At 47.5% G+C, this 8,584-nt stretch overlaps 1 long non-coding RNA gene across 1 annotated transcript; it reads left to right on the forward strand.

Annotated features, from left to right (window-relative positions):
- On the forward strand, positions 1–3,701 carry LOC140918466 (uncharacterized). The gene is made up of 2 exons (XR_012161197.2): positions 1–457; positions 3,161–3,701. It is a non-coding gene; the product is annotated as an uncharacterized LOC140918466 (long non-coding RNA).
- The last annotated feature ends 4,883 nt before the right edge of the window (positions 3,702–8,584 follow it).

Genomic DNA, 8,584 nt, shown 5'->3' on the forward strand with positions numbered 1-8,584 from the left:
GATCTTATTGCTGCATGGGAAGAAGACTCTGTGCAGGCCGAACTCTAATTTAAAAAAAAATGCTATCTATATATGCCAAAATCACACAGGGCGTAATGGACAGAGAATACAACAGGGACACACAGCAGTACTGTGTGAAAGTTAAGGAACTCAGGCAAGCCTACCAAAAGACAAAGGAGGCAAACGGTCACTCCAGGTCAGAGCCCCAGACATGCCGCTTCTATGATCAGCTGCATGCCATTCTGGGGAGGACTCTACCACTACCCCGCCACTGTCTGTAGACACCTGCAAGGGGGGAGTCTCACACAACAGGGAGGAGGATTTTGTGGAGAAGGAGAATGCGCAGCAGACAAGTGGAGAATCTGTTCTCCCAGGCAGCCAGGACCTTTTCCTCACCCTGGAGCCAATACCCTCCCAAGGCAGGTTCCTGGACCCTGAAGCTGGAGAATTACCTCCTGTGAGTGCACATTTGTAACTACAGTACAGGGTTTAAAAGCAATTGTTTAATGTTTGATTTGCCCTGAAGAATTGGGATGCATTCATGGCCAGTACAGCTACTAGAAACGTCTGTTAACGTGTCCAGGGATGGAGCAGGAATCCTCCAGGGACATCTCCATGAAGCTCTCCTGGAGGTTCTCATAGAATATCAGGGTTGGAAGGGACCTCAGGAGGTCATCTAGTCCAACCCCCCCTGCTCAAAACAGGACCAATCCCCAACTAAATCATCCCAGCCAGGGCTTTGTCAAGCCTGACTGTTGTGAGGGCATTGCGCATGGCAGCAGAGTTACTTGCAAAGTTACCGACAGAGGGATGAATCGCAGGCACCCGAGTGTGATATAGACACTGACTCATATCCAGCTTCTCGTCCACTGTAACCCCAGGTCCTTTTCTGCAAAACTGCTGTCTAGCCATTCGGTCCCTAGTCTGTAGCGGTGCATGGGATTCTTCCATCCTAAGTGCAGGACTCTGCACTTGTCCTTGTTGAACCTCATCAGATTTCTTTTGGCCCAATCCTCTAATTTGTCTAGGTCCCTCTGTATCCTATCCCTACCCTTCAGCATGTCTACCTCCTCCCAGTTTAGTGTCATCTGCAAACTTGCTGAGGGTGCAATCCACACCATCCTCAATATTTTCATAAATGATCTGGAACAAAACCGGCCCAAGGACCGACCCTTGGGGCACTCCACTTGATACCAGCTGCCAACTACACATGGAGCCATTGATCACTACCCATTGAGGCCGACAATCTAGCCAACTTTCTATCCACCTTATAGTCCATTCATCCAGCCCATACTTCTTTAACTTGCTGGCAAGAATACTGTGGGAGACCGTGTCAAAAGCTTTGCTAAAGTCAAGGAACAACACGTCCACCGCTTTCCCCTCATCCGCAGAGCCAGTTATCTCGTCAAGAAGGCAATTAGATTAGTCAGACGTGACTTGCCCTTGGTGAATCCATGCTGACTGTTCCTGATCACTTTCCTCTCCTCTAAGTGCTTCAGAATTGATTCCTTGAGGACCTGCTCCATGATTTTTCCAGGGACTAAGGTGAGGCTGACTGGCCTGTATTTCCTAGGATCCTCCTCCTTCCATTTTTTTAAAGATGGGCACTACATTAGCCCTTTTTCCAGTGTCCAAAAGACTCTGAAAGCCTTTGCAGAAGTTTTCTGAGGAGGGCTGCCTTATGTCGTCCCCCATGGTAGGACACTTTACTATGCCAAGCCAGTAGCAAGTAGTGTGGAATCATTGTAGCACAAAGCATGGCAGCGAATGATCCTGGGTTTTGGTCGCATTCAAGCAACATTCAGTCTTTATCTTTCTGTGTCAGCATCAGGAGAGTGATATCATTCATGGTCACCTGGTTGAAATAAGGGAATTTTTGTAAGGGAACAGTAAAAGGACCCCGTTCACGCTGGACTGTTTGCGCTTGGCTAAAAGGGATCATCCCAGAGAATAGCCACATGGTGGGGTGTGGAGAGGAGTGTGCTGCACATCCAACTGAAAACCGCAGCCCCTCCTTTTAAATGGCAAACTCAACCAGTATTGCTTGCTATGGGAAAGGAGGGCGCTGTGGTTTGAAACTGTCAAGGTTCCTTCCCCACTCTGAACTCTAGGGTAGAGATGTGGGGACCTGCATGAAAGACCCCCCCCTCCCCCCAAGCTTATTCTTACCAGCTTAGGTTAAAACTTCAAGGTGCAAACTTTGCCTTGTCCTTGAACCGTATGCTGCCACCACCAAGCGTGTTAAACAAAGAACAGGGAAAGAGCCCACTTGGAGAAGTCTTCCCCCAAAATATCCCCCCAAGCCCTACACCCCCCTTTCCTGGGGAAGGCTTGATAGAAATCCTCACCAATTTGTACAAGTGAACACAGACCCAAACCCTTGGATCTTAAGAACAATGAAAAAACAACTATGTTCTTAAAAGAGTTTTAATTAAAGAAAAGGTAAAAGAATCACCTCTGTAAAATCAGGATGGTAAATACCTTACAGGGTAATCAGATTCCAAACATAGAGAATCCCTCTAGGCAAAACCTTAAGTTACAAAAAGACACAAACAGGAATATACATTCCATTCAGCACAGCCTATTTTACCAGCCATTAAACAAAAGGAAATCTAACGCATTTCTAGCCAGATTATTTACTAACTTTTTACAGGAGTTCTGAGCTGCATTCCTTTCTGTTCCTGGCAAAAGCATCACACAGACCCTTTGTTTCCCCCACTCAAGCTTTGAAAGGAACATGTCTTCTCATTGGTCATTTTGGTCAGGTGCCAGCAAGGTTCTTACCTCCTTAACCCTTTACAGGTGAAAGGGTTTTTCCTCTAGCGAGGAGGGGTTTTATAGTTCTGTATACAGAAAGGTGGTTACCCTTCCCTTTATATTTAGGACAGAAGCCATTCCCATATGTTATGAAGGCAGAAGAAGCCAACCCCACATAGCCTTTGGCTTACCATGGCTGCCTGGAAACAGAATTCTGTTGCCCAGCTGTGTATAATGTGTCACCATATGGGCAGGCACTCAATATAAAAGGCAAAATGCGACCTTGTACTTAAAGCACACGTGCTGTCTGCTGTTAATTGCCTGATTTACTGTGAAAGTCTCCCTTTTGTTCTCAGAAATGTATCCTCATAAATTTTACTCTCCCTTTTTATCTCCCCTGCAGGTGCAAATGTTTCTATGCTCCCCCATCATCTCCCTCCGTGGGGTTATCGCAGATTAGAAGGTGAAAAAAACGCACTCGCAATGACATGTTTTCTGAGCTTGTGCAGTCCTCCTGCTCTGAGGCATTCAGTGTCAGAGGCCAGGAAAGCATTAGGTGAGCACGATGAGAAGAGGCAGGAAGCGATGCTGAGGCTAATGGGAGAGCAAACAGACATGCTCAGGCATCTAATGGAGCTGCAGGAAAGGCAACAAGAGCACAGACTGCCGCTGCATCCACTGTATAACCGCTTGTCCTCCTCTCCAGGTTCCATATCCTCCTCACCCAGATGCCCAAGAACACAGGGTGGGAGGCTCCGGGCACCCAGCCACTCCACTCCACAGGATGGCCCAAGCAACAGAGGGCTGTCATTCAAACAGCTTTGATTTTGTAGTGTGGCTTCAATAAGCAATGTGGCCTTATCCTTTCCTCCCCTACCCCCACTGGGCTACCTTGTAAGTTATCTCACTTTTTTTTTTTAATTAATAAAGAATCAGAGTTCGAAGGGACCACAGGAGGTCATCAAGTCCAACCCCCTGCTCAAAACAAGACCAATCCCCAATTTTTGCCCTAGATCCCTAAATGGCCCCCTCAAGGATTGAACTCACAACTCTAGGTTTAGCAGGCCAATGCTCAAACCACTGAGCTGTCCCTCCCCCTGGTTTCAAAACAATAGTGACTTTATTTCCTTTGCCAGCTGTGATCAAAGTGGGGAGGGTGGATAGCTTACAGGGAATTAAAAATCAACAAAGGGGGCGGGTTTGCATCAAGGAGAAACACACACAACTGTCACACCTTAGCCTGGCCAGTCATGAAACTGGTTTTCAAAGCCTCTCTGATGTGTAGCACACTTAGCTGTGCTCTTCTAATTGCCCTGGTGTCTGGCTGCTCAAAATTGGCCATCAGGTGATTTGTCTCAACCTCCCACCCCACCATAAATGTCTTCCCCCTTACTCTCACAGATATTATAGAGCACACAGCAAGCAGCAATAACAATGGGAATAATGGCTGCACTGAGGTCTAATCTAGTCAGCAAACTGCGCCAGCGAGCTTTTAAATGTCCAAAGGCACATTCTACCACCATTCTGCACTTGCTCAGCCTGAGGTTGAACAGCTCCTTACTACTGTCCAGGCTGCCAGTGTACAGCTTCATGAGCCATGGGAGCAAGGGGTAGGCTGGGTCCCCAAGGATAACTATTGGCATTTCAACATCCCCAACGTTAATTTTTCTGGTCTGGGAAGCAAGTCCCTTCTTGCAGCTGTTGGAATAGCCCAGAGTTCCTAAAGATGCAAGTATCATGCACCTTTCCTGGCCATCCCCTGTTGATATTGGTGAAACATTCCTTGTGATCCACCAGTGCTTGCAGCACCATTGAGAAATACCCCTTGTGGTTTATGTACTGGTTGGCAAGGTGGTCCAGTGCCAAGATAGGGATATGCATTCCATCTATTACTCCACCACAGTTAGAGAACCCCATTGCAGCAAAGCCATCCACTATGACCTGCACATTTCCCGGAGTCACTACCCTTGATAGCAGCAGCTCAGTGATTGCATTGGCTACTTGGATCACAGCAGCCCCCACAGTAGATTTGCCTACTCCAAATTGATTCCTGACTCACTGGTAGTAGTCAGGCATTCCAAGCTTCCACCAGGCTACCACCACTCACTTCTCAACTGTCAGGGCAGCTCTCAGCTTGGTATTCCTGCATGTCAGGGTGTGGGAAAGCAACTCACAAAGTTCCAGGAAAGTGGCCTTACATATGAGAAAGTTTCGCAACCACTGGGAATCATCCCATACCTGGAACACTATGCATTCCCACCAGTCTGTGCTTGTTTGCCGGGCCCAGAATCAGCATTCCACTGTATCAACCTGCCCCAATGCTGCCATGATGTCCCAATTGCCACATCCCATGCTTTCAGGAATATCTGTGTCCATGTCCTCCTCACAATCATCCTTGTGCTGGTGTCTCCTAGACAGGTTCTGCACATATGGCAGGATAATGTGCGAGGTGTTTACAATGCTCACAACAGCAGCAGTGAGCTGAGCGGGCTCCATGCTTGCAGTGCTATGATGTCTGCATGGGCAACCCAGGAAAAAAGGTGTGAAACGATTGTCTGCCATTGCTTTCATGGAAGGAGGGAGGGGAGACTGACGACATATACCCAAAACCACCCGTGACAATGTTTTTGCCCCATCAGGCATTGGGAGCTTAACCCAAAATTCCAATGGGCAGCAGAGACTGCGGGATAGCTACCCACAGTGCACCGCTCCATGAATCGATGCTAGCCACAATATTGAGGATGCACTCCGCCGACTTAATGTGCTTAGTGGGGACATAATAATCAACTGTATAAAATCGCTTTCTGAAGATCGACTTCTATAAGATTGACCTAATTTCATAGTGTAGACATACCCTGAGATTAGCTCTGAGAAGATTCATCTTAAGGGACTTGCCCCAGCACTCAGGTGCCCACCTCCCTTGGAGTGCAGACCCTAAGGTATATTGTCTTGTGCAATATGTCTTATGTACAGGGCAAGCTCATAAAAGTTCGCCCTCTCCCTCAATGTGAAGAGAGATATGCACAACTTCTTGCCCCCCTCTCCGCCCTGTTAGAAATTGCACAATCTGGGTTTAATAATAAACAAAACAAATGTATTAACTATAAACGGCAGATTTTACGTGATTATAAGGGATAGCAAACAAAACAAAGCAGATTACTAAGCAAATAAAACAAAACACAAACTAAGCTTGATTCACTAAAGAAATTAGCTACAAATAGTAATTTATCATCCTCTGTAGCATGGGGCTGGAGGATTCTCTGCTACTTGAAGTCTTTAAACCACAATTTGAAGACTTCATTAGCTCAGACATAGGTGAGAGGTTTTTCGCAGGAGTGGGTGGGTGAAATTCTGTGGCCTGCATTGTGCAGGAGGTCAGACTAGATGATCATAATGGTCCCTTCTGACCTTAGTATCTATGAAACTATGAAACTTATCCTAAATGTTGTTTCAGGCAGATTGCAAAGGTTCTTGGAAGCCAGCTGCACTGGCATGCAGTGTGAAACTTCAGGTATTCTTACTCACAGACTAGACACCCTTCCAGCCTGGGCTCTACTCTTTCCCCCCAAGTTCAGTTCTTATTTTCAGGTGTTTCCCAGCATCTTTTTGGGTGGGGAGGCAGAGGACAACCACGATGATGTCACTCCCCTGCCTTATATAGCTTTTTGTGTATGACAGGAATCCTTTGTCTTCCAGTGAAAAAACACTGGCATTCCAAGGTGGGGTCCAGTACCAGGTGACTCAGTCACATGTCTCTACAGGGTCATAGCAGCCATTACTCACAACCTGTCTGGAGCGTCCACATGAAGACTAAGCTCTTTCACAGTCCATTGTCTATGCTGATGGCCCATCAGCCCTGTCTGACTTTTTCATTGTTGTACCTGAAGGGCTAGTTATGGGTGTTACCCAGAGTAGCACATTTGAAATACTGATACATGTTAAATATTACTAGCTTCAGATACAAAAATGATACATGCATACAAATTGGATAAACACATTCAGTAGATCATAACCTTTTCAATGATACCTCACATGACCCCTCTTGCATAAAACATATCTTAGTCATGCCATATTCATATCAGAACAATATTTCTATGAAGAATTTGGGATGTGGTGTAATGTCATAACTGGAAAAGCTGTTTTCACTTAAAAAGTTGCTCTTGGCTCTGCCTGTGGAGAGCTAGCTAAGAACTGGATGCTCAGCCGTCAGGGGAGCCAGAGGGAGAGAGATGTAAAGGAGCCTTCATTCCTTCCTCCATCCAAGTGTGCTGCCTCCCCCCAAGCCTGCTCTGTAGTGGGGGAGGCAAAGAGAAAGAGAGATGGCACCAACCATCTGCCCGTCCCTTCCGATCTGCAGGGGAAGAAAGGTATGAAAGAGACACACACCCCTAGCCCATGGGGTGGGGGTGGAGAATGGGGGACCCCTGTATGGGGAGAGGAAGGACTGGGGAACATACCGAGCCCCGGCATAGTAAGGAGCGGGGGAGTCAAAGACAATGGTATGGGGGAAGGGGGGTCACAGAGAGCCCCTTGCATGGGAGAGGGGGTGGAGGTGGTTCCCTGAAATAGAGGAGGCTGGTGGGGTGGGATGGAGGAATGCAATGTGCTCAGCCTACAGAAGTAATGAAGTGTGCAATGCCCTAGTAATCCCCTATCAAAAAAGCTTTTAAAAAGAAATTCCTCCGAACAGCCCATGCAACCTCAGGCGAAATCCCCTCCTGATAGCCACCCCACATAGCCCCGGCTCCCTGGAAATACAAAATTACCAAACAAATTCAATGCTCCCCGTATCCATGGCCTGATCGCCACAGGAGCTGAGCAGCCATAGACAGGTTTTTAGAGGAGAATTTTCACAGAACTGACTGCAGCCATTCCAAATAATGTATTTACATTTGTGAACTGACTGGTGCTGTAGCACGGATCTCTGAGGAGGTACAAAATTAAAGCCTACTGACTTGTTGTGTGACTTTTGGCCAATCATTATATTGATGGAACAAAAATACCTATCTCACCAGGGACTACTTGCAAAGCACTTTGAGATGAGGGCAGGGGACCATTCCAGATCCTGGTAACATGCATTTGTAAAGGCAAAGGTAGCTTGTCCCTATTCTAGTCTACTAAGATGAGAAAAGTGAATAAAGATGTTTTTAAAAGCGGAGCATTGCATTACAACATGCTGGCAGCTTGATTTCAGTTATGTGACTTTTGATACCCTGCTTCACATTGCATTATTGTAACTGGCAACACAACCTCCTCTCATGGCAGCAGAGCTCACCCCAGCTCACAAACTCAGAAAAGGGTCAAATGGATCCAAGTTCCCTCCCCCACATCTCCCGTAACCTCAAAACCCTCTGGGTCTAGCCACCCTCAGGATCTCTGGCTCCGCCTGGCAGAATCATTTGATGATTTAACTAGGAATTGGTCCTGCTTTGAGCAGGGGGTTGGACTAGATGACCTTCTGGGGTCCCTTCCAACCCTGATATTCTATGATTCTATGAATCCTACCGGCAGCCCATCACAAATCACCCCCAGTGATATGCTCACAACTCACCCGCTAAGCTGCTCTCCAAACCTGCCCCTAGCTACCCATCCTGCAAGCTACCCCCCTCACTGACCCGCCCCCAAACCTGCCTCGCTACCCACCCGCCCCCCAAACATCCCCCCAGCAACTCACCTGCCAAACCTGCTCCCAGGGTCGAGCTCCCTATCTGAGCCCTTTGGCTTTACGACCTCCCTAAGAGGGCGGCAGCAGCTGACTACCCTCCTTTACTTCGCCCTTCCCATGACGGCAGCCGATCACGTGCTCAGGGTAACCCCGCCTTCCCGT

This window comes from Lepidochelys kempii, chromosome 10 (assembly GCF_965140285.1).
Source record: "Lepidochelys kempii isolate rLepKem1 chromosome 10, rLepKem1.hap1, whole genome shotgun sequence".
Taxonomy (NCBI): Eukaryota; Metazoa; Chordata; order Testudines; family Cheloniidae; genus Lepidochelys; species Lepidochelys kempii.